Source organism: Eptesicus fuscus, chromosome 9 (assembly GCF_027574615.1).
Source record: "Eptesicus fuscus isolate TK198812 chromosome 9, DD_ASM_mEF_20220401, whole genome shotgun sequence".
Taxonomy (NCBI): Eukaryota; Metazoa; Chordata; class Mammalia; order Chiroptera; family Vespertilionidae; genus Eptesicus; species Eptesicus fuscus.
Window position 1 is genome coordinate 53,920,202 of NC_072481.1, and position 5,542 is coordinate 53,925,743.

Genomic DNA, 5,542 nt, shown 5'->3' on the forward strand with positions numbered 1-5,542 from the left:
TATGATGCTGAAGTGAAGTTATAGTAGACGATAAGGCTAAATTGAAACATAAGGGCGACCATTTGAAGAATCGCAGGTGCCATACAAAGAAGTTTAGATTTTTTATAAAATGTATATATATATATATATTTATAAATGTGTATATATATATATATATATATATATATATATATATATATATATATTAATTGATTTCAGAGAGAGGAAGGGAGAGGGAGGGAGAGATAGAAACATCAATGATGAGAGAGAATCATTGATCGGCTGCCTCCTGCACGCCCCCTACTGGGGATTGAGCCTGCAACCCAGGCATGTGCCCTTTACCAGAATCCAACCTGGGACCCCTCAGTCTGCAGGCCAATACTCTTTCCACTGAGCCAAACCAGCTAGGGCAAGAAGTTTAGATTTTATTCTATAGGTATTGAAGAACAACTAAAACTTTTGAGCAGAGTAGCAATAAGATCAGATTTTCATGGTAGAAGTGTCATTCTGGTAGAAGTGAAGATAAAGAAGGTGAGGAAAGAGGTTATAGCAATAGTATAAGAATGTTAAGAGTCTGAAACAAATAATGCAGAGGGATGAGCATGGGAAGAAGGAAAGATTTTAATCAACAGAATCAATACCAGTAGTGTTTATGTATAAAGGGCAGTGATGGCTCTAAAAAAATCCAGATTTCAGGGGTGGAGAGCTGGTGGCATTTGGGGCCATTCATCAAAGTAGGAAATATTGTAAATAGTCAGGAAAAACAATGAATGAGTTTAATTTCCAAACTTTACGTTTACATGCTTTTGTGACAACAAAGTGGCATATAGGTATGCAGAAGGGAGTCTGTAACCCCCTCCATTATAGCCAGAGGACTCCTCATCCATCTAGTTTTAGTAAAAAGACAACCTTCTACCAGGCAGAGTGAGATTTCTTTCTCCTCATCCCCACTGAACGTGTTTCTCTCTCCTCACTATCCTTCTTGTAGGCAAGCGTTGACTTTCCATCTTTGTAGCCTTATCTAACACCTGGTTGGTGCTCAATACATATTTGTCGAGGGAATAAATAAATGAATGGACGTTTTCTTCCCATAGAACAACAATTCTCTGACTCTTTTCTGTTGCTACAGCCCTTGGGTGGCGGCTCTTTTTTCTGGCCCGCACTTACTAAGCTTCTCTCCCTCTCTGTATCTACACACTTGTGCATTATGTGTACGGGGCCCTTTTCATTCTCTTCCATTATATGGAAGATATTGGGGTGGGTATCAAAAGGAACGAGATAATGAAGATACTAAGGACTAAAAACAGGATAGAAACAGACCTATCTGTACAGAATTCTTACAAAAAAAATGAACAAAACCAACAAACAAAGAACCGAATTTACTAGAATACACTCCAACTAGATAAACAGGGATTTAGATATTAGGTGAAGGATTCTTAAGGCTAAAGAATAAAGCCTCCAGCTTCCCCACCAACTGCACCAACAACAGGAACTTGACGCTACTGAAACCCCTGGTACCACCACGGCCAGTGCTGGTGCTCAGAGACAGCCCTGCAAACCCTGCAAATCGCCATCACCGCTGCTCCTACCACCCGCACCAGACAAGCTGAAAGCTCCCTGGACAGCCTCCCAATCAACAGCCTAGGTCAAAGGTAACTGAATGGCAAAGGAAACTTGGAATTTGAGTTTGGACATATCCCTGGGGAAGAGGAAAGGGGAAGTCAAACTGACCCAACATGAACAAGAGAATAAGATCAGAGAGGAAAAGAGGGATTGGGACTCTGAGACTAGAAAGAGATTTTTAACTTTATGGAGAGAAGTTGGCAAATATAACAACAAAAAGATGATCAAATCCATTAGTAGTTTAGCAACTATTACATGCCAAGCACCGTATATGCACTACCTATAAACTTCATAATCAGGCTATATGTCAGGTATTACTATCGCCGTGTTATAAATGATAAAACAAGAATCAGGTAAGTAAAGTGACTAATATCAAAAGGCTAGTAAGTGGCCAAGCCAGGTTTGAGTAGAAGTCAGCCTAAGTCTGCACCCTCTCCATGCACTTCTTCATAATGCTGCCAACATAGGGTACCTGTAGTTAGGTAAACATTCATACATAAATAATGTGGTAAATGTATTTATACTTTAACTTCTATAGTTTAAAGGGAGTTTTAATATTTGCATTGATTCTTAAATTCCCCATTAATGACATCTGTCCTGTGCTGTAAAAATATCTAAGTCCAGGCAATTGCTAATGAACAAGAAGTCAAGAAATGTGGCCACAGAGTAGGGAATGTTTCAGTAGGGAATGTTTCCATCTCTACAATGGAGATCTAGGGGTTCTGTTTGGCCTCAGGAAGATTATGGAGATACATCCTCCTGAGAATAGGAAGATGGATCAGGCCATCATTAACCTGTTTTGTTCTCCTACAACAAAGAAGGCTTTTCACATTATCTCACTTAGAAGTGGAATATAATGAACAAAATAAACTGAGGAACAAAATAGGTCCAGAGGCATGGGTGTATGGAACGGAATGACAGACCTCAGAGGGAAGGGGGTGGTGGAGAAAGGAAGAGATTAACCAAATAACTTACATGCATATATGCATAGTCCATGGACATGGACAATAGTTTGGGGAAGGCTTGGAGTAGGGCAGAGGATGGGTGGATGAAGACAGAGGAGGGGAAAATGGAAGACATCTGTAATACTGTCAACAATTAAAAAAAAAAGTATAAAGGTAAGTCTACATAAGGGACTAAATTTAAGAAAAATATGGGCAGTGTCAAACCATTTTAAGCTTCATGTGTAATTTGTTTTGAGAATGAACTTTATTTACATCTATTTTTTTAAAGAAGGCTTTTCCTGACCAAGGAAGGCTCTGCTTTTGATACACAATTAAACAGTCCTGCCATTTTTAAAACTTCCAGCATGTTTATCATCAGGATGTATTTTTACCTTGTGAATTTCCATTAATTTTTCTGCCAAAGAGTTAAAAGATATGTGTTCTGGCTGAAATTATTTTGGGAAGGATGATAGCAGCTCCCGATAGTAAATCCACATAGTATGACAATTTCTTTGTCTGACTTTTGCCACATTTAAATTTCTCTGTCTAATTATTCTTGAAGATTTCAATAATGTGGACTTATGTGGAATGTGTGCGGTATAAATGATTCAGTTCCCATGAACAATCTTTTTTTTTAAATCATCAAAATGAAAGCATAACAGAGTGATATATTTTAAATGTAAATTGGACTGTGTGAATTCCCTGCTTAAATCCCTTCCATTGCTTTTGTAAGAGAATCCAAACCTCCTGGCCACGATGAAGGGGGCCCTGAATTATCTGACTCCTGCTCACCTCCCCAACCTTTCCTGGTACCACTGTCCTCTGGCAGACCATGCTGTAGCTGCACAGGCCTCCTTTGGATTTCTAAAATACACTGAGGCCTTGTCTACTCCAAGCGTATACGTATATTGTCCCTCTGCTTAGAGTGCTCTTTATCTACTTCTCTGCATGGCTGCCTCTTTCTCAGTCTTTGAGTCTCATCTCAAATGTTGCCTGTTCAAAAAGACCCTCCCTTATCAACCTATCCCTAGTGGTCTACTCCTTACGTCATCACTTAAGACATTTCAACAATACCTGACATTTGCAGTACTTCCCACAATGGATTGGTTGTTTATTTATCTGTTTCTCATCTGTCTCGATCACTGGACTATAGATACATGAGAACAGGGATGCCATCTGTGTGTAATGCTGTATCCTTAGCATGTCTGGCAGGTAGCAGTTGCTCAATAAATTCTTACTAATAGAATGAATGAAACAGAGGAAGAATGGAATCAGCATAGCCTGGGCCATCTATCCTATCATAAAGTGTTCTAGCTTTGTATTCCATGTCACATCTTGGTATTCTAGCCACATATAATAAATGGTCCTGTAGTTCTTGGTTGATTTTTAAGGCCCTGATTCTATCAACAAGAACATCATTATCTAGTTTAACTCCCTTGTCTTCAAGACTTTTACCTCAAAAGCTACTAAGTCCCTATGCTACTCTCAATTGTCCAGAGAAGTGGAAGTTTAGTCCATGGTGTACCCTTTATGCAAGTTAGAACTTAATGTACTCTGTATTGTAATCTACCTGTTACTTCAATGCAGGTATTGTTAGCCATTGGTAAGGCCATAAGATTTCCCCAAAGTCATTTCACTTGTCACCCTGGTGCCAGAAATATGTCTCAGGAGTACTTACAAAGTGGTTTAAGCAATAGATTTGGGATTACCTTTCTTATTTATTCTGAATAAATTGGTTCCTTAGGATATGAAATCATCTAACAATAACAAAAATACTGTTGTAGTCATATAGGTGAGAATTTATTTTAACACCTGGGCAAGAAATTTCTTCTTCATATGTCCTACCCCTTAAAAATTGATCACCATGCTCATAATACCAACTATAAAAATTTCCATCAGGTAATTATAGCTTTTGTTAAAGAAAAATATCTCAAACGTGATGAGGGAGAAACTAAACTAAACTGTGTAGAGCAGAGATTGGCTAGTGTTTGGGCATTCTTGTGCATGTGTTTAAAGTACTTTGTGACCCTTAATCAACAAAGTAATTAAAAAAATAAAAATAAAAAAATAAGTAAAGTACTTTGTGACATTGTTTTTCTTGTGTGTGTGTGTGTGTGTGTGTGTGTGTGTGTGTGTGAGAGAGAGATTGTTTTCCATGTAGTACAAGCCTTATTTTCAAAATAATTTCTTTAATTATACTTCTATTTGAAGGCATAAATTATATTGGATAAGTGATCTTCTTATGCAAAACATACCCAGCGTAAGTATTCAATATCTTATACAATATTCAACCTTATGACATGCACTTTTTACAAATAAACTAAAATGATATTTGAAAAAACAATCACACTGCTTCATCATGGCTGAGAGTGATTTTAAATGGCTTTCAGACAACTAAAATCTCTACTTTCCAAAGAAACCCAGTGTTTTCTGCATTAATCTATAAGATAAACACTCAATTAAAAAATAAGATAAATGTTCCTTAAGTACATAAACTCTTTTTTTAAAGTATATTTGTAGTGAATAACAAGTGTTTTGCATTGTACTGTGTCTCGTATAATGATTTCCAGTACTGTCACACTAAAACATCCCTGCTTTTAGTCTAGCTACTATGAGAACACATCAACATACATCCAGTCCAAAATCTAAAAAATCCCTTATGATGTTTTGCTCCTCAACCCACACACATTCCCAATCATTTACTGACCCCTTAATCTTCCAAATGCAATTACAATACACAGCAGTATGTGTGTGCACGCGCGTGCCTGTGTGTGTGTGTGTGTGTGTGTGTGTGTGTGTGTGTGTGTGTGTGTGTGTGGATAATGATGAGTTAACCTTAATTACATCATTAGGCAGGAGGCCACTGAACTCCTGCTGCCTTCAGGGACTGATTGGAATTTGAAAATATTATTTTCATTTAGGGGAATCAAAATTAAATAAATAAATTCAATTTTAAAAAATGTGGTACCTTTGCTATTGGTTTTTGTCTGTTTATA